Here is a 21857-nt window from a genome sequence, read left to right as displayed (position 1 = left end):
AAACACAACTTTAGAGCAGTACAGAAATGAGATAACCATCAACTAACTTCCTAATACTTCTTACTAGTGACATACTTTTCTCTTAACCTACATTTGCATCTCTGTCTGATTCTCTGATGGGAAGAGGGCAAGGAAAGGATGCAGACTCAAGTTCAAATCAGTCAACTGTTATTTGTTAAAAACCGCTAAAGCTATGCCTGGGAAGTTAAAGTCATTTTAAAATTTTAAATGTTGAAATAAACCCCATTATGTACCTTAAATACCATAATTCTCTATGCTTAGGAGTTAAGACTTCCTGAATTCTATCATGACAAACTTTTATTTTTATTTATTTTTTTAATTTTTATTTATTTTTTTGGCTGCTTTGGGTCTTTGTTGCTGCACGCAGGCTTTCTCTAGCTGCAGCAAACGGGCTACTCTTCGTTGCAGTGCACGGGCTTCTCACTGCGGTGGCTTCTCTTGCTGTGGAGCACAGGCTCTAGGCACACGGGCTTCAGTAGCTGCGGCGCGTGGGCTCAGTAGTTGTGGCTTGCGGGCTCTAGAGCGCAGGCTCAGCGGTTGTGGCGCACGGGCTTAGTTGCTCCGTGGCATGTGGGATCTTCCCGGACCAGGGCTCGAACCCGTGTCCCCTGCACTGGCAGGCGAATTCTTAACCACTGCGCCACCAGGGAAGTCCCTATCATGACAAACTTTTAAAATTCACATTAATAGCCAAGCAATTACAGTTACAAATTCCTTATAATACTCCCAAATTGATCCAATAGGGTGACCCTATATTGTTTGTAAACAAAGAATGTTGCCTACCATTCCAGTTCTATAAGGATCAAATCATTAGCCACAACCATTGCTGACCTATCAGTACACACTGAAAGAATTTAGGATGAAGCATTCTGTGTTTTGGATTTATGGGCCCCTAGATAGTCAAAAATGCATATCTAAGGAAGAATTCCAATGACCCCAGATTCTTGCATCTTCCCATGCACAGAAAAGCACTAAAATTGAGATATCTGATCCTTGCGACTAGCAGTAACCTTTCACCTGACTGCATATATATATATATATATATATATATATATATATATATATACACACACACACACACACCGGCTCCTCCCTTACCTCGTTGGAACGGCTTCTCAGAGCTACCTGAGAGGCTGTCTCCCATGCTATAGTCCTCAGTAAGACACTGAATAAACTCAACTCACAGCTCTTACGTTGTACATTTTTTTCAAGTCAACAGGCCCATCTAGAATTAGCTAGTTACAAGAGAAAACTACAATAAAAACCACCTCTGAAAATCTTACCATAAAACATTTTTACAGGGCTTCCCTGGTGGCGCAGTGGTTAGGAATCCGCCTGCTAGTGCGGGGGACACGGGTTCGAGCCCTGGTCCGGGAGGATCCCACATGCCGCGGAGCAACTAAGCCTGTGAGCCACAGCTGCTGAGCCTGCCCTCTAGAGCCCACGAGCCACTCGTCGCAACTACAGAAAGCCCACGCGCAGTAACAAAGACCCAATGCAGCCAAAAATAAATAAATAAATAAATTTATTAAAAAAAAAAAAAAAAAAAAAACATTTTTACAGGATAACAAAAAGCTTAAAGATACTCTTTCAGGGGGCATACTATTCCAAAGGAAGAGACTAGAGCAGGCTAGAAAGAAGGACAACAAAATGTTCATTTTTCATAGAATGGAATGGGAATGTACAGAAGAAACAAGGTCAGTATGACCAGGAGGCCTGTGTAAGACATCACTGTATAGATAAGGTACAGAATAGAGGATGCTAAGTCTTTATTTATATTCAACAAACCAAAACTTTACAAGTGTTACTCTTAAAACTCTGGGGATGCACCAGTTCTCATCCACTCATTTAAAGAGGAAAGAACTGAGGCCCAGAGAGTGTCAGTGACTCACCCAAAGTCACGCAGTAGAGGTGGGCTTCAAACCCATGTCTTCTCTCATTTCTCCTTTCCTGAAAAGGATATACCTAACAAGTCCCCAGGGGACTAGGTAACTAGCAGAAGAGTTCAGAGGAGGATACAGAAGAAATAAAAGGCATGCCCCACCTCCAAGAGCTTGCAATCAAGTTAATTATTAATTATAATTCATTCATATAATAATATAATCACATACCAGTACATAATTAATGGCCAAAATAAATGCCACAAATGACTTCTGTGATAATCTCTCTGGAGAAAGATCAAAAGGAGAACTACTTAACTAACTTAACTTCTATCCCATTTTTATTAAAAGCTGAACTCTTCAAGATTATTTAGAATTTCCTTACCTCCTTAACTCCTTGACGTCTCTGCAGAACAGGACTCTGTTAAAGGTCCACCCCAGGGCTGCCACCACTTTTCTGGAAATTCCCCATTAATGTGACCCTATTTTCCTACATCTTAGACATTACCTTTACTTTCCTCTGCGACCCTTTTTTCCCTTACCTGTATTTGATTGTATTCTAGGAATCACCTTAGGCAACACTTGTTAAAAACAGCATGGGATAGCAGAAAGAATATATCTCAGATAAATGACTTAAGTTATGGCACTACTGAGAAATGGATAAATTAGCCTCTCTGTGACTTCAGATTATCTATAAAACAAGAGTGATAATTGAAACTATTCATTTTAAAGGGTTGTTCATCAAGTGAGAATTTGTAAGAGTGCTTTATAAACTGTAAAATGCTCTGAGCCAATAACTCTTAAGCCCTTAGATTTGAAATGTATCTTCAACCTTCAGCCCAAGTTCTCTGTATACTGCTTTGGGGTGTTTGTATTCTCCTGGGGCTCAGCTATCACTCTTCTGCATAAAAGCAAAAGGGAAGAAAGAAGTCTTCTGTTCTGAACATTTGTCCCTCACCTACAAATTTCCTGTCCTTCCCTAGCTGTTCTTTGCTCTTAAACAATCTCATAGATTCTCTCAAGATCCAGGGGTAAAATTTATTATAAATGATCAAACAAAGGAAAACTTTCCAACTGAATCATTTTTGTTTATATTCAATATCTTAACACAAAGTTTCGTATTCTAAAAGTTTTTCTGAAATTTCTACTCGAGTACTACTTAGTCATATTCTGAATAAAAATTTTTAAACTCAGGAAAAAAGGCTGTGTTTCATAAGTTAGAAACAGAAAAATTCAACAGATGATATAAAAATTCCATATTCTGTGACCCCAAGTCATAGTGGATATAAATTACTTACAAATGTTAAAAAACCAGCTTTCAATAGCTGTATTACAAAATACTAGTATGTTCTGAAATTCTGAGGTATATCACAAGTGATGTTACAAATCTGTGAATGATTTACACCATTCAAATAAGCTAGAGCAGAATCAAGACTTTTTCTCACTATCACTCCCATTCACTTCCTTGCCTATATGATTTTTGGAAGCAGAAAGGAGTTATGGCTACTGCTCTCCCAACTCAGGTAACTCACAGCTTCTCTCACCCATGCTATAGCCTAGATGACATATCTGCACGTAGATGCACGTCAATGCCATTCATGATGACAGGAAAAACGCTTAGAACCTCTGTGATAAAGAAAGCAATGTTACTTAAAAAAATGAAACTTGAGTAAGCACCACAGAAAAAAAAGTCTTCTAAATTTCAAGCAAGTCAGTTTCTTCTACATTACCTTTGCCCAGAGTACAAAGCAACGAAATACATAGTATATGAAAAAATTAGTCTGTGTTTTAAAAGTATAAGCTACAACAAGATAGCAACCAGAACACTGTCCTCCAAGTCTTCGTTTATGAAGAAGATGCTTACTATATCCCTAACTTGATTTGAAGCATCTTTATTAGCTGTTAAAATTTGAAAGTGCTGCACCTGTAATACTTGTCAATGAGTGCAGTCGAGCAAAACCCAGCTTTATTCTGTATTTTTACAAAACTGAGACTCACATCTGTTCTTTAACCTAAATTTAAAAAAGGAAATGAAAAGTCAATATGAAAATAAGCAACAAGGTAACTTTCTTCAAAACAAAAGCAATGAAGTTTAAAATGTTATAAACAAAATATAAGCCCTACTACACACCTAAAAATTGGTTTTAGTAATATACACTTTTCCAAGGAGTTAAACTTTTTTTTTAAATTTTGAAAGCAATCACATTTAATTTTAAAATTCAAATACAGAAAGTTGAAAAAAAAAAAGCAAAAGTAAAAGGTACTCTCTTCTCCTCAGAGGCAACCTCTATTAAAAACTCTCATGTAAATTTTCTCGGACTGCAAGTATATGTATGCTATATATACTTGCTGAACTATGATTGAATCACATTTCAAATCATTTAAATATCATAATTATGACTTTTTAAATAATTAGACTGGTTGGTTGACTATTTAAAGCCATGGTTCACCACCACATTATTTATAATGGTGAAAACTGGAAACTACATTCATGTCCAACATAAAATGAAAACTTCGAGTAAACCAGTTTATTCAAAATATCTTATAAAATGCAGCCAGTTAAAATCAAGTTTAGAAATTTTCTAAGGTCACAGTAAAGAGCTCACTATGTTAACCCCCTCCACGACCCCCGAAAAAGAATACAAGCTTATGTGAGTATTACATCTCATTTGTACCAAAGATGAATTTAAAAAGACTGGAAGGAAATACATGTACAGAGATGACTTCTGAATGACAGGATTATAGCTTTTGTTGTTGGCTTTATATATTACTATCCTTTGCAGCTTTTCAGTAACAAGCATGTCTTGTGTTTAAAAAAAAAAAAAAAGAGGGACTACTAGAAATGCATATCCAACTTAGGTTTAAATAGAACAAAACAATTCATGATCGCAGTTCTATTAGCATATTCTGACAGCCAGAACAAGTAGGTTTACTTGTTATAACTTCCATGATTCTGTAAGACAAAAAGACTGGTCAACACTGTTGTAATATAAAGTATATGAATTTTAGGTCAAAGAAAATTGGGTTTGAATCCCAACACTTCCAGTGGCTTTTCCTTGGGCAACTTACCTAACCAGAGCCTGTTTCCTCCAGTGTAAATTAGGGGTAACAATATCTGACTTGGAAGGCCGATGTGTAAGCTAAACATAAAGTATGTAAAGAAAGTAGAGGCTGGCATATATACTCCATGAATAGTAAATGCCATTGTTATTGATATTCAGACAGGTAACTTTTTTAAAATTTCAGACTCAAGTAATTTTCAGCCCTCTTTTAAAATGCCTTTGAAGTGCCCAAGCTTTTCTTTACCTACATTAGGATCTACTGACATATGCCCAACCATTTCAGATGATTAGCACTTTTTGTATGGGCCAAAATATGAATATGCACATAAACACACACCAAAAGAACACCTTTACTCACAAACCTGTAGTAGTACTTGTCTAAGAAGTTTTACAATCTTAAAAAAATCCTAATATAAGCCACAATGTAACAGTCGGGAGTCTTTAATTTTCTTCAAAGTCTTTACAACTCGTATACTAATATATCACTATTAATTATCAATTTAGACAATTTAGTGTCTTTTATTGAAGTTTTTGTTCTAAGTCTTATTACATTATATGGGAAAAGATTATTACAAATACTGTACTTCCTTTTAGCATTGTACTGCTTTTTACAGATACAGGTAAAGTTGCGATTTTTCTTCATTTATTTATTCCATCAGCAAGCCTACTGATTGCTTAATTGGTTCTCCCTGACCTCATGGGCCTCCCAATCGAATAGGCCAGAGAGCCACAGACAATTTACTGATAATATGGAAGGTGAAGTGATGGGAGCCACAAAGGGCTCTTTACAGAATCCTGAGGTGGATTAGGATAGAGCTCTGCTAAAGGTCATGTATGACCTGAGCTTCGACAGATAAACATAGTTAGTCAGGCTTCAAGACTAGGAAGAGAGTAAAGACAACTGGTATTTCTCTGGATTAACTGCCCCAAATTAATGCATCAATCAATTCAATTTTTTTTTTTTTTTTTACTCATTTGGAAAGAGGTCTTGCAGTGAGAAATCTATTCAGTTTATGATGATCCAATGGCTGTCCAAATATTAAAACACCCAAATCAATTTAAAAAATGTAGGAAGAATTCAAATGACTATACCAGCAGGTAAAAAGTGATAGATGGATTTCTGGTGTGTGGAATGCAAGGTAATGCATATGAAGGAGAAAATACTCCAAATTTACTTTAAACCTGGTAGGCTCTGAAAATTCAATACAACAAAGCAAGAAGACCTTTGCCGAATGTTTCTTGAGGTCATCTACCAGCTATGCAACCTCAGGCAAAAAGACCAACAGAACAATGGACTTCATTAAGGACACGACTGGAAACGGGACAGAAAACGTTACTTTGGCCTTAACAAAAACATGGCCTATCAAAACCAAAGTACTGTGTACAGTTCTAAACACTGTAGTTCAGAGGCAGTAGGGTACAGTGATTAAGAAAACAGATGTGGGATCAAATCCAACTTCTGCTACTTACTATGTCTCAGTTCTTTCATTTGTAAAGTGGGAGCTGGAATGCCTACATCTGAATTGCTCTACAGTTAAATGAAAAACACGCTAAGAGTTTTTAGCATAGTACCTGACACAGAGTGTTCCCCAAAATGACAGCTATCATTACTACTATAAAGCAAGAAGAAATCTCCCAGAGAAAAGCCATTAAAATATTAACACATTCTCAAACTTTGACAAGCATTCAAATCACCTAAAGGGCTTGTTTAAAATTCAGATACCTGGGACCAATTCCTCACAGGGATTAATTCTATAGGTCTAAAGTAGAATGTGACTGTTCTCTGGCCCAAACATCAAGAACTATTGAAGTTGGAGAATCAAGGTACAGCCCTACAAAAAGAAGCTGAAAATTAGGGTTTTTCCATAGAAAGAACTGGTTTAAAATAGACAGTACGTTCAAGAGTGATGCAGATGTGTTCAGGTTTATTCATTCAACCAACATGCGTTGAGCACCTACTTTGCAGTGAAAAGGACAGACAAGGTCCCCATCTTCCCAGAGTTTAACTTCTAGTATAGGAGACAGAATACAAAAAATAAGGAAATTCCAGACAGTGATGGAATAAAGAAAATAAGAGAGAACGGTGAGATAATTGTGGGGGCAATCTCCGTGAAGGGACAACAACTGAACTGAGACCTGAATGACACGATGGAATCAGCCATGGGAAGATCTGGGAAAAGATCGGAAGCCACAGGGTACAGCAAGTACAAATGCCCTGAGGTAAGAACAAGCCTGGCAAGTTCCTGGGACAATGCTAGTGCCGCTGGAATGCAGGAAGAAACTGACGTGACCAGGCTCCTGGGTACTAATCTAGGCATTCGGATACAAGATAAGAGAGGAAGGCAGTGCCAAAACATGTACTGCCTGGCAAACCTTGGTAAAGAGTTTGGATTTCATTCCGAACATGATGAGAGGCTTTTCAACAGAGAATCAAAGGCGTGACACAATCTGATTTACATTTTAAAGGATCCCTTAGGCTGTGGTAAGGGGAAAGCAAAAGTGGAAGCAGGGAGACCAGGAGGTTGCTGCAGTAGGCCAGGTGAGAGATGGTTTGCTGGCAAAGGTGGTAGCAGTAGGGATGGGAAGAAGTGGACAAATCTAGAATATATATTGAACACTATAATTTAAGGCAAATTTAGCTAAGTTTATGACTAACAGACCCCAATACGTAATTAGCATGTTTAGGATACTTTGTAGTATGTACTTATCCTTTGAAGTTGAGGTGAAGGAGAAACTTTCTTCTCTTTTGGCACCACTGATAAAGCACTGGACTAATGGGCACACATCCAAGACTCAATGTTAATAAAGAACATTAAGTGTGTAAAGTAAAGTAAAATCTTTTAGGATCTTACTCCCAGAAGCCTGGACAGCGGGTCAGTATTTGGAGTATATAGTAGCTATGGAATACAACTAAACCTTTACCTGAATCAGATCACTAAATGAACAACAACTTTTTAAACTTCCATATTGTCATCTCAGGCTATTCTGTGCCTGCTCTCTCAAGAGTTAAACAAGCAAAGCCTTGTCACACAGTACATATTAATTTCGTAAATCTTACAATATCATCATAAGAGATTTGAAAGGAAATCTTTTAGAACCACGATTTTAATCACTATGGTGTGGCAAACATACAGTGAATATTCCCTAAAAGTTAAGGTCTACAAGTCCCTATCTGCAAAAATTTAAACTTTGTTACTCAAAAATGAAGTACTACTATGTGGAAAAGCAGGTTACAGAAAAGCATATGCAGTATGATACCATTTTTGTACAAAATACATAAATGCAAAAAAGTCTGGAAGGATATAAAACCACTGCTGACATTCTGGTGATCTCTGGATGGCAAGAATATTGATGACTTATTTTCTTCTTTTTTTTGCTTATCTGCTTTAATCAACATTTTCTCCAATTATCACAAATTATTTCATATAAACAAAAATATTCAGTTATAGGTTAGCATAAAAGGTAAAAAAAAAAAAAAAAAGAACTTCAAGAAAACATAATTTTGTTTGTGTGTAAATCAGCAGGATTCCAACTGTGGTGTTAAGAAAAAAAGATCCCGGTTCCACACACGGAAGGAAGAAATTCGTTAGGAAGAGGTCCATGTTATGCCACACAAGGACATACCCTTCAAGGGAGTAGTCTAAATTCCTAAGACCTGGATTTGATAAGTGACGATCAATTTAGCACATAGCTCTGTTTTTCTTTCCTGCCGTTTGCTAAAGAAACACCTCAATTAATGAGTTCTCTGCGGAAAAAAATTCTTTTTTAAAACTAAGTTAGGACAAAAGGGAGGTTTGGTCTTCCGGTCTCGTTCGTGCGGTGGAAAAGTGCGGAGAGCGGCAGGGCTCCAAGCAGGCTACACTAGAGGAATCTGCGTGGCCGGTCATCTAAAGTGGAAGGGAACACAAGCCTTCTGCAAGCTCCACAGACGGGGCAGCGAGAACGCCTCCTAAGGGTCTCGAGACTACGTCTGAAAGGTCTTACGCCATCCAAGTTATTCTATGTACAGCTGCCAATGGTTTCTGACAATAACACAAAAACTGGAAGATCTCTTTAAACACAGGTATTACGTGCAGGAAGCTCATCCGACTTTATGCAAAGCCAAGACATTCTCTTTAGGCCACATCTTCGATTTTGCAAACTAGGACAACTGAAAACATCCTACTGATTCTCTACGGGTAACAAACATCATCTTGGCTAAAAAACACACAGAAACAGCCACTTTGGAAAACTGGCTTTAAATGGCAACATGACACTTCAGGTACTCTGATAACCAGTTTATCGCACTATATCTGTTCCAATAAAGGGTGCTACCCCTTTACTGTCGGCTCTGGTTCCACTTACTGAACAAACAGAAAAATGGAATCCTTCAAATTCACAACACAGTAAGGGCTAAAAGCTCCCGCTTTCTGGACGGCAGCTTTCTAGTCTCATTAATCACAACAAAGGACGTATCCTAGTGACTTCATCAAACCCGGCAAAGGCTGAGGAACAGAGATAAATGATATAGTGTGAATTTCAAGGTTTGTGGGGTTTTCCTTCCAGCTTCAACTCTCTCTTCTTTTTACTCCATTATATGCCTCCACCCGAGTTTACTGCTTGCCCTAAAAATAAAACCATCCGTGGCTACCGTCCACTTCCCTGCCAAGTCCCGACTCTGGTTTCCTGCAGAGAAAGCCAAATTTCAGGCTCTCCGCCTCGCTCTTCGCCGGGGGACGCGGGCTCGGCAGCAGCGGGCTTCTCCAGGTGCAGAGTCGCCAGCCCGGCCGGGGACTCTCCGAGCCCGAGAAGAAGCCCCGCTCTGCCACAGCCGCCGCAGTCCGCCAGAGCCTGAGGAGCCACCAGGAAAAACCGGGGTGAGGGGAAGGTGGGCCGGCAAACGGCGGTGGGAGAAGGGGCAGACACTCACCCGCCCAGACAACAACCGATAGGGCGGGGAAGATGGGGGCCGTGACCAAGCCTCGGCAGAAAGACCGCCTGAAGCTTCCGGAACGCTGCAGCTGCTCCGGTCGTCGCTGCCGCCGCTGCTCTTGCCCGCTGCTTCCTCCCCTCCTCTATTTTGATTCGACTGACCACGTCACTCTTAGCCACAAGACCCGGATCTGCCGGCTTCCGCGGGCGGCGGCGCAACAGATTGCAGCGGCCCGAGACCCCCAGCAGCCGGCCGGCCGAGCATGCGCGCGCCCTGCGCCTGCCCAGTAGGTCCGGGTAGGCGGGGCGGGCGCGAGCGTCATGCGGTTCGTGCGGGCGTGGAGCGCGGGGGTTGTAGTTCCTGGTGGGAGGGGTGGAGCCGAGCGCTCCGCTGTGGAGAGGGAAGGCCACGCGTCTGTTGAAGTGGCCAGTGTGTCCTCTGTGTCGTCTGTCGTGGACAACGTCCTCTGCAGTGTGTCTCCCTTTGCCTAAGCTGATGGCTTTCCTCGGCCGGAGTCTTTAGAATAGCGGGGGTAGCGGTAGACGTGGACGCAAGTTGATGTCTTTTGAGACACGTAGAGATTGTTTTCGATCACTCAGGCCCAGGTGAAAATTGGGGATCGGCATTTAGTCTTATATGTACAACAGTATGTCAGACGTGGCAGTTATTCCCCTGTACCCTCCCTAACAGTGCATCCAGAAAGCTGACTAAAAATCAGTTCAAGAGGAGTATTAAAGGCTGATCCAGAGATAGTGGGGAACTGGGAGGCAGTCAGCTCAAACCTTTGTTGCTTTGACCTTAGGGATTGAAATAAGGATAATACTTGTGGTGTAAGAGCCTCATTTCTTTGTAAACTAAGTTGGTGCTTTCTACTCTCCCATTCTAACCTTCTTAGTTTCCCCGCTAAACAACTGGGACCCAAGAGATTTCCCAATTTGGGAAAACTTAGGGCTACTCTGTTGTTTTCTTGGGTCCATGAATTGACAGACTTTAAAGAGGGACTAGTGGTAAGATGAAAGTGTGAGTTCCAAACAAACAAAGATTTCACGAAGGTGCCTATTTGCCTATCCTGCAGGAGAGGTGAAGGTTAGCTGTAAGAAACTGTCTTCGTTGCTCTGAGTTGACCTTTTCACCTAACCTGGACTTCTACCTCAGTATTTGGTTAATGACCTCAACTAGCTGAATCACCTTCAGCAAATTAGTATCATCTGCCAGAGCTTTTTTAAAAAATTTTAATAGTACACTTTATTTAAGCTAATTATCCAAAATATTAGTTTCAACATATAATCAATATAAAAATTATTAATGAGATACTAATGTTTACCTCATACTAAATCTTCAAAATTGGGTGTGTATTTTACACTTAGGGCAAGGCTCAATTCAGACTTTCAATATTGCAAGTGCTGGGTGTGGCTAGTGACCACCGTATGAGACAAAACAGCTCTAGAGCATATGAGCTAACAGGCATCCAGGAGGGGACCTGGGACTAAGCTGGAGGCAAGACCCGAGGACAATCTTTTGGGGATGCCTGGCTGCTTATTTTGCCAAGTCTCCTTGTGCCCTGAGTTCTTTTAGAATAACCTACGTGGGAATAATGGCTGTGCCTTTAAAATAAAATATTCATAAAATGCCACATGGACTTAGAAAATCCTGTTCTAGATAAAGGTAGGTAAACAAAGAGAAGAGCTTTTTAATTAAAGCAGGTAAAATTTTCTAGAAAATGAAAATTTCTGGTAAGACTCAAAGTGTTTCCTAGTTAATTAACAGATTACAAGTAGATAGAAGTCCAGCTACTTGGCTGTTACTCTGCACTCTTGAACAACGTTTACTCAAATTCAGAGTTTGAAGTGGAATCTAGTGCCCAGTGAAGTTCATAGGCTGACCTTGTAACAGAGGGTCTTTAATCTGTGGAACCTTAATTGTGGAACAGAAAGTCTCAAATACTTGGGTGTACCCATGCGCACATATGTGTTTGAAAACACAGCTGTGTATAAAAGAACAGTATGCTGCAAAATTGGACTGGTACACAGTATTGGAAAATTATCAGTATTTGCTTTATAAAGTAAATTACAGGAAAATCAAGATGTTAGGATCTTTGGTAGCTAGCTTCCAAGATAACCCCCAGTGATTCTCCACTCTGGAAATATATACTCCTCCAGCCCTTTGAATGAAGGCTACTCTGACCTGTAGAATACAGCTGAAGGTGTGTGACTTCTGAGGCTAGGTCATAAAGGCACTGATTGCAGCTTTCCCCCTCATTCTCTTGGATTGCTTGCTCTGGAGGAAGCTAGGCTCCACGAAACTCCACTCAAGCAGACCTGTGTATGAAGAGACCCATGTGGAGAGGAACAAAAGCCTCCACCAACAGCTTCACCACTTTATCCCCATGTGAGTGAACTACCTTGATTGGGCTCATCCTGCAACCCCAATCAAGCATTCGATGACTCCTTGCCCAACATCTGCTTGCAATCTCATGAGAGATAGAAAGGCCCAGCTCTGACACGCAGACAGTGATACAGGATCATATGGGGGTTTTTGCCCTGATCTAAGTTCAACCTTTCAAAACTTTAAACAATGGAAGAATGAAAAAGTATGTGTGTAATTCTCTATATAAAGTAATTTAGAAAATAACGTAGAATTCCCACCATAGTACCTGGAACATAGTAGATAGTGAGTATTTGTTGAATGGACACATAAAATTAAAAGACAGAAACCGGGCTTCCCTGGTGGCGCAGTGGTTGAGAATCTGCCTGCCAATGCAGGGGACACGGGTTCGAGCCCTGGTCTGGGAAGATCCCACATGCCGCGGAGCAGCTAGGCCCATGAGCCACAATTACTGAGCCCGTGCATGTGGAGCCTGTGCTCCGCAACAAGAGAGGCCGCGATAGTGAGAGGCCCGCGCACCGTGATGAAGAGTGGCCCCCACTTGCTGCAACTAGAGAAAGCCCTTGCACAGAAACGAAGACCCAACACAGCCATAAAAAAAAAAAAAAAAAAAACAAAAACCAACTGGGAAATATTTGGAATAAATATTGATAGATAAAGGAGTAATATAATGTATGAAGGACTCATACAAATCAATAAGAAAGATATTAATGCCTCTAATACATGTATGAGTAAAGAGTATGGGTTGATGGTTTACACACAAAAAGGAGATACTAATGACTAATAGGTATTTGAAAATCTTCAATCTCAGTAGTAATCAAAAATGCAAATTAAGATTTCCTTTTTTAACTACTACTTTAGGGAGTTTTGGTTTTTTTTTTAGCAGAGAGGGAGATATTTTTAAAGAGGAATATCTAATATTGGTACCGTTAGCACTGCTGTAGAAATGTAAGTTGGCAGGTAATCAATTTGGCAATATATACCAAGTTCCATAAAAATATCACATCTGTTGACCGATTTTCATTACTAGGAACTTAATGAAATAATTTAAAAGAGTAACATTGTAGAGATATGAATTGCATTTATATGATGGGAGAAAAATAGGGAAATAACCTATGGAAACAATGGTAATGGAAAGGCTAAATGTTGCATTGTATGTTAGGATCTAAAAAACTCGAGAATAGAAATAATTTTAAGTGACTATAAGGAAGTTAATCACATTTTATGATGGAGGAAAAAAATCTAGAAATAATCTAAATATACAATGGATGGAATGGATGAATATGTTAAGCTATGTTTTAGGCATTAACAAACTTGAAGGTATCTTCCCTTTCCGAACCAGACCCTACTTTGATTCTTGCTTTAGAAGAAGAAAGTGTTTATAATATAAATATATATGTTTTATATATTCATAAAAGCATTCTGGAAGATATTCTTATAACTACTGGCATTGGTTACTCTGGGGATGGGGTGAGAGGCTTCCTTTTGATTGTTTACCCTTTGTATGATTTGAATTTTTTCATATCAATGCATTATTTTTACAATTCAAAATATCATTAATAATTTTTTTTAACTTAAAAAAATTGTGGTTGTATTAGTCTGCTCAGGCTGCCATAACAGAATAGCACAGACTGGATGTCTTAAACAACAGATATTTAGGGGCTTCCCTGGTGGTGCAGTGGTTAAGAATCTGCCTGCCAATGCAGGGGACACAGGTTCAAGCCTTGGTCTGGGAAGATTCCACCTGCTGCGGAGCAGCTAAGCCCGTGCGCCACAGCTACTGAGCCTGAGCTCTAGAGCCCACGAGCCACAACTACTGAGCCCACGTGCCACAACTACTGAAGTACGTGCGCCTAGAACCCGTGCTCCGCAACAAGAGAAGCCACCACAATGAGAAGCCCACGCACTGCAACAAAGAGTAGCCCCCGCTTGCCGCAACTAGAGAAAGCCTGCACGCAGCAACAAAGACCCAACACAGCCAAAAATAAAAAAATAAGTAAATTTATTAAAAAAAAAACATATTTATTTTCTTGAAGTTCTGGAGGCAGGAAATCCCCAAGATCAAGGTGCCAGCAGGGTTGATTTTTGGTGAGACCTCTCTTCCTGGCTTGCAGATGACCACCATCTCACTTTGTCCTCACATGGCCTTTCCTCCGTGCAAAGGCACTCCTGGTTTCTCTTTCTCTTATAAGGACATTATTCCTACTGGATTAGGGCTTACCCTTCTGACCTCATTTAATCTTACTCACGCCCTTAAAGTCCCTATCTCCAAGTAGTCACAGTGGGGGTTAGGGCTTCAACATATGAACTTGGGTGGACACAAGTCAGTCCATTAACTGGTTAACTATATATAACATAAAATTTACCATCTTAACCATTTTTAAGTGTACAGTTCTGTGGCTTTAAATACATTCATCTTGTTGTGCAACTATCACCAACATCTATCTCCAGAACATTTTCATCTTTACCAATTAAAACTCTGTGCCTATTATACTGTAACTCCCTAATCTCCCTTCCTCCTAGTCCCTGGAAACCACCATTCTACTTACTGTCTCTGTAAATTTGACTACTTTTGGTACTTCATATAAGGGGACTTGTACAATATTTATCCTTTTATGACTGACTTATTTCACTTAGCATAATTTAAGGTCATCCATGTTACATATATGTATACACACACGCACACACCATATTTTGTTTATTCATTCATCCGTTGATTAAAACTTGGCTTGCTTCCACCTTTTGGCTACTGTGTATAACACTATTATAAACATGGCTGTACAAATATCTGTTCAAGCCCCTGGTTTCAATTCTTTTGGGTATATAACCAGAAGGGAAATTATTGGATCATATGGTTATTCTGTATTTAATTTTTTGAGGAATAATCATACTGTTTCACAGTGGCTGCACCATTTTACATTTCCACCAGCAGTGCATGAGGGTTCCAATTTCCCACATCCTCACCAACACTTGTTACTTTCTGTTTTTGTTTTTTAATATTAGCCATCCTAATGGGTGTGAGTTGGTTTTTCATTGTGGTTTTGATTTGTATTTCCTGATAATTAGTATGTTTTCATGTGCTAATTGTCAATTTGTATACCTTCTTCAGAGAACAATCTATTCAAGTCCTTTGCCCATTTTTTCTTTTTTTTTTTTTGGCTGCACTGGGTCTTTGCTGCTGTGCGCGGGCTTTCTCTAGTTGTGGCGAGCAGGGTCTACTCTTCGTTGTGGTGCGCCGGCTTCTCGTTGCAGTGGCTTCTCTTGTTGCAGAGCACGGTCTCTAGGCACGCGGGCTCAGTAGTTGCAGCACGCAGGCTCAGTAGTTGTGGTGCGTGGGCTCAGTAGTTGCGGCGTGCGGGCTCCAGGGCACGCGGGCTTTAGTAGTTGTGGCACGTGGACTCAGTAGTTGTGGCTCGCGGGCTCTAGAGCACAGGCTCAGTAGTTGTGGCACACGGGCTTAGTTGTTCCACAGCATGTGACATCTTCCTGGACCAGGGATTGAACCCATGTCTCTTGCATTGGCAGGAGGATTCTTAACCACTGTGCCACCAGGGAAGTCCCTTTTGCCCATTTTTTAATTGATTGGTTTTTTTTGTTGTTGTTAAGTTGTACGAGTTCTTTCTGTATTCTGGATATTAATCCCTTATCAGATACATGATTTGCAAATATTTTCTCTCATTCCGTGAGCTGCCTTTTCACTCTGTTGATAATGTCCACAAAAGTTTTTAATTTCAATGAAGTTCAATTTATCTTTTATTTTGATGAAGTCCAATTTAATTTATTTTTTCTTTTGTTGCGTGTGTTTTTGGTATCATCTCCAAGAAATTATTGCCAAATCCAAAGCCATGAAGCTTTTCCCCTGTTTTCTTCTAAGATTTTTATAGTTTTAGCTATTACATTAGGTCTTTAATCAATTTTCAGCTAATTTTTATATATGGTGTAAGGTAAGGGTCCAACCTCATTCTTTTGCATTTGGATATTCATTTTTCCCAACATTTGTTAAAAAAGACTATTCTTTCCCCATTGAGTGATCTTGGTACCCTTGTCAAAAATCATTTTATTATATATGTGAGTGTTTTTTTCCTAAGTTCTCTATTCTATTACATTTGTGTTTATATATATCCATCTTTATGCCAGTACCACATTATTTTGATTACCATGGCTCTATAGTAAGTTTTGAAATCAGGAAATGTGAGATTTTCAACTTTGTTCTTTTTATTTTTAAGATTGGTTTGGCTATTCAGGGCCTCTTGTGATTCCATCTGAATTTTAGGATAAATTTTTCTATTTCTGCAAAAAAAATGTCACTGGGATTTTGATAGGAATTGCATTGATCTATAGTATCATTGGGTAGTATCAATATCTTAGTAATATAAAATCTTCCAATCTGTGAACACAGAATGTCTTTCCATTTATTTGTATATTTAATTTCTTTCAGCAATGTTTTCTAGTTTTCAGTGTATTAGTTTTTCACCTCCTTGGTTAAGTTTATTCCTAAATATTTTATTCTTTTTGATGCTATTATAAATGAAATTTTTTAAACAAAGATTTCTACTTTTCATCTCTCAAATTTGCTTCAAATACTCTTACAGTTCACTATCTTCTTTTTCATTTTATTCATTATAATTTTAATGTACTAAGATTAAATTTTAAAAATTTAGTCAATTGTTTCCTATTTTCCTTTGAGATTCTTGTTTGTTTGTTTTTTACTTCTGAGCTCGAAGGTTATCTTCATTTCAGTAGGTATTTGTTGAATACCTACTGTGTGTTGGGCACTAGGGGCACATTTATGAATATGAAAATCCTGAGGCCTACAAAGAACATTCAGATCCAAACATTTAATAAATATTTAGTTCAAATGTCTTCTAACTTCTCAATTATTTATTATATTTAAACTCAATTTATTTGGAATTAATTTTGGTTAAAAATGCTACTCCAGTAAAGTTAATGAGGCAGTTCAAATTCACAGTAGAGCTGTTTTATTATTCGGTGTAAAACCTTCACTGTTGAAGGTAGTTATACAACTTAAATTCAGTAGAAATAGATCTTGAGAAAGTACGTTTACTTTTATAGTCATAGGAATAAATCAAATTACTCCTATATTTTGAAAAGTTTGACATTTCATTGCTATCTTACTATTTCCTGAAGATAGAGAACATGAGTTGTATTTTCATAATTTAAAATTTCAAAGGCAAACAAGATCTTATATATTCATTTTTTGCTATATAGTAATTGATATATTGACAATATCCTATGTACCAATTTTTAAGAAAGTAATAGAATGATTCTTCAAGATTTTGTGTAATAAAAAATTGAAGAAGGAGGCCTACTGAAGGAAAATAAGGAAGACTTCAGAAATGTTATGGGAAGAAAGAAAGACATTTAGGATGAAATACATAAGAGGCAAACTATTTGTGCTCTGACCTTGGGGATAATGTTTAATAGTAAGTGTGGAGAAGCAGATGTGATAGCTTCAGTATTGTTACCAACTGCGCTTCAACATTTCTTCTTTTTAGAAATATTACTTATTTCATCCTCTGGAGCATGTTAAACACACACCCACCCACCCCCACACACACACAAACAGATAATTGAGTTCTGGAATTCATTAAGCTATGTCTTTTTTTTTTTTTTTTAATTTTATTTATTTATTTATTTTTGGCTGTGTTGGGTCTTCACTGCTGCATGCGGGCTTTCTCCAGTTGCTGCGAGCTGGGGCTACTCTTCGTGGTGGTGTGTGGGATTCTCATTGCGGTGGCTTCTCTTGTTGCGGAGCACAGGCTCTAGGTGCACGGGCTTCAGTAGTTGTGGCATGCGGGCTCAGTAGTTGTGGCTCGTGGGCTCTAGAGCGCAGGCTCAGTAGTGGCACACGGGCTTAGTTGCTCCGCGGCATGTGGGATCTTCCCGGACCAGGGCTCGAACCCGTGTCCCCTGCATTGGCAGGCGGACTCTTAACCACTGCGCCACCAGGGAAGTCCCAAGCTATGTCTATTTTTATTCCCCAATCTCCATCTAATCCGTCACAAAGGTATTTCAGTCTTTTTCTCTAAAGTTTAAAAGGATATCACCTTCTGCTATCAGGATATTTTTTCTTCTAATGTGATATTTAGGATTGTAAATCTTGAAGGACTCCCAAGTATTACAGGAGGGTTTTAAATGCCTCTTCCTAACCATTATATTATCTCTTTATGTGATTAAATCCACAGACTTTTAGCTTCAGCCACAATCCAAATGACATACTAGCAAAGGTTGTAAGAGTTAAAAAGAGGAGGAAATAGGACTTTCCTGGTGGTCTAGTGGCTAAGGCTCCATGCTCCCAATGCAGGGGGCCCAGGTTCAATCCCTGATCAGGGGACTAGATCCCACATGCTGCAACGGAAGATCCCGCATGCCGCAACTAAGACCCAGTGCAGCCAAATAAATAAATAAACATTAAAAAAAAAAAAGAGGAAATAGAATCATGGAGGGGTCAAGAAGTCCAGGAATTCCACAGGGCCTTGTGCTTTTTCTTATATTGTAACAAAGATAAATAAAGGTAGATATGCAGACAGTACAAAAATCCTGAAATGGATTCCAAATGCAATTGTTAAAAATAATCTAAATGCCAAATTAATGGGAGAATAAAGTTGATGAAAAGATGTTCTTTCCTGAGACAGGCTTTAATCTATGATCAGCTCTGACTAGAGTTCTTTTGGATCTGGAAAGGAGGCTATGCACCTTGAGGAGGAAAGGTAATTGGAAAATAAACTAGGATATCAGGGGTGCTCTGGAAGCTTCCAATGTAATCTCTGGATAGGGTTGTGGATCAGTGACAGTCCAGACACTTAATTAAATGGCACAATATATGTGAAAATGCTTTGTAAACAGTAATGAACTAGACTATTAAAAAACCAACCAGTACTGAAACTTGTGAAATTTGTCTTATGCACATATTTGCAAGTCACTACCAGAAATGATTCACTTATGCTGCTAATTATATGAAACAGCATTGGAAAGGAGTCCAACTCATATCATTGTCTATGTCAGGGATTTTTTTCATTTTAAGTGAAATTAGATCCTGTTTTTGAGCCCAAAGCTAAGAATACACAATGCTACCTATTCTATGTTTGAAGAACCATCAGCTTTTGGAGTCTATCCCTTCCCCACTGGGCCCAGTGAGAGGTACCAGTTAAGAAAATCATCACTACCCGCACCACTATCCCCTCCCTCATATAAGGGGAAGACAGAACAAGTGAAGGTTGCCTTTTGGGGGGGAATGCAGTGTTCTAAAGAGAGGTTATTTTCTCTCCTTACATGGTGAAAGAGGGTAGAGATTTTTCCCCTTCTCTAAGACTGGGGAGGGAGTCACCAAAAGAATCACTAATAAAGTAGGGGTGCTTGAACCCTCTGAACCATTATCAGCTTCAATGAGTTGAGATTGGTGATAGCCTCTGGACTAAAAATTGCCAAACCATTGTCCTGGTGCTGCTAGGGAATAGAAAAAGAGACGTGAGAGAGTAGGGAAAGCTGAGAGAGGAAGGTGTCAGAATGGTGGGGCACTCTTTATTTCTACTGTTTGGAATGGTAAAAAGATTCCCAAGAGTCAAGTGGTACTGCATGGTATAGCATGGTCCCAGACAATGGCCCATTACCACATATATGCACAAATGCATATGCAATGCGTACCCATACCAGCCTTATATTACCCAGTTCAAGCAGCCAAAGAGACTTCTGGGGTTTCTAAATCCCAATTCCAAATTCTGGGGAGAGAAAAGCCAATTGGCCTAGCTTAGTTTACTCCTGGGGGCTGGGGGCTGAAAAGGGAATATCACATGTGAGCAAACTCTTGGAGGAAGAGGCACAGACAAGCTAATTTAAAGCAGAGAAAGGGTGGAAAGGAAATGAGAGACATCATAGCACAGTTATCTACAACCAATATTTTGATAAAACTGAAATCATGAACATGACCCATTGTAGAAAGAAAACATGTTCCAATTTTGAGTTAAAAATCTCAAGGAGAAAAAGAGAAAGTACCAACTTGGAATAACTGTAGCTTTAGTTAATCATTACGTAACTGACTTCCAGGCAAATGTTTCTTGGACCAGGAAGCAGGTTCATAGTCCACAAATAGTCATCACAGTCAGCAATGATAACAAACACCTATTGAGTGCTTATAGGAGGACAGGTCTTGCTGTTGCAGTCTTGGTTCAGTTCAATTAAATTGAGCGCCTTCTATGAGCAAATCATTGTGTGGAGTTCTGTGCTGGTGCTGGGACAACTGGGAATCCACGTTAAAAACCTTAAGTATACAACTTGAATTTTTACATATGTAAATACCCATGTAACCGCCACCCAGGTCAAGATATAAAAGATATAAAGATTCCAGGGCTTCCCCAGTGGTGCAGTGGTTAAGAATCCGCCTGCCAATGCAGGGGACACGGGTTCGGGAAGATCCCACATGCCGCGGAGCTACTAAGCTGGTGCACCACAACTACTGAGCCCATGCACCTCAACTACTGAAGCCCGCGCACCTAGAGCCCGTGCCCCGCAACAAGAGAAGCCACCGCAATGAGAAGCCCGCACACCGCAACGAGAGTAGCCCCCGCTCGCTGCAATAGAGAAAGCCCGTGTGCAGCAACAAAGACCCAACTCAGACAAAAGAAAAAAAAAAAAAAAAAGGTGCCCCTCTTGAAGGAAGTTTGATACACTAAAGGCTAAATTTTACAAAAGTATTAAAGGAAATAACGATTATTTACACTGCAAAGAGTTTTTAATTTGTCAAATAATTCTCTGTATAAGCATTATTATACATAAGTGTCCCAAACTGGAAACTATCCACTTGTTCTTCAATAGATAAATGGATAAATAAACTGTAGTTCATCCACACAATGGAATACTACTCAACAATAAACAGGAATGGATTACTGATACATACAACAACATGGATGAATCTCAAATGCATTATGCTAAGTGAAAGAACCCAATATCAAAAGATTACATGCTGTATGTTTCCATTTTATATGACATTCTGAAAAAAGCTAAAATATAGGAACAGATATAATGCACACAGGTCAGTGGTAGGCAAGACTAGGTGTGGAAAATGATGTAAATACAAAGGGGCAGCGAGAGGGAATTCATTCAGGTGCTCAACTGTTTTCTAGACTGTCTGTGGTGGTAGTTACAAGAACTTATGAGTGTATAAAATCTCCTAGAAATGTACCCACACACTCACACATACACACGATTTTGTATGTAAATTTTTTAATTCAAAAGAAAAAAAAAGAATTCTCTGCATAAAGAACTTCCTTGATGCTTAAAAATGTTACTTTGTTTATCCATGTTTAGCTTACTGCAAGTTTTCATAAATAAGTCTGCTGTATGAAGTGAGGTTCACTAAAACTATACCAATTTTCACCAAGAAGTTTTTATCTCTGTGCAAAAGACCAAGGATTTCTTTTTTTTTTTTTTACAATCTTAGTGAGATAAAATTAACTTATAAGAAACTGCACATGTTTAAAGAGTACAATTTGATGAGAATTAACATATGTATACATCCATCAAACTATCGCCACAACCAAGGAAACTAATTTATGTAGAACACCCAAGTGTTGATTTTGT

At 39.1% G+C, this 21857-nt stretch overlaps 1 protein-coding gene across 1 annotated transcript in view; it reads right to left on the bottom strand.

Annotated features, from left to right (window-relative positions):
• SMIM14 (small integral membrane protein 14) overlaps positions 1 to 10144 on the bottom strand; it is a 63539-nt gene extending 53395 nt beyond the window's left edge. The window contains exon 1 of the mRNA XM_036853028.1: positions 9873 to 10144. The gene's annotated coding sequence lies outside the window, so the exon portion shown is untranslated. The remainder of the gene's footprint in view (positions 1 to 9872) is intronic.
• Positions 10145 to 21857: the final 11713 nt, after the last annotated feature.

Source organism: Balaenoptera musculus, chromosome 5 (assembly GCF_009873245.2).
Source record: "Balaenoptera musculus isolate JJ_BM4_2016_0621 chromosome 5, mBalMus1.pri.v3, whole genome shotgun sequence".
NCBI lineage: Eukaryota > Metazoa > Chordata > Mammalia > Artiodactyla > Balaenopteridae > Balaenoptera > Balaenoptera musculus.
This window is presented reverse-complemented; position numbering and strand designations above follow the sequence as displayed.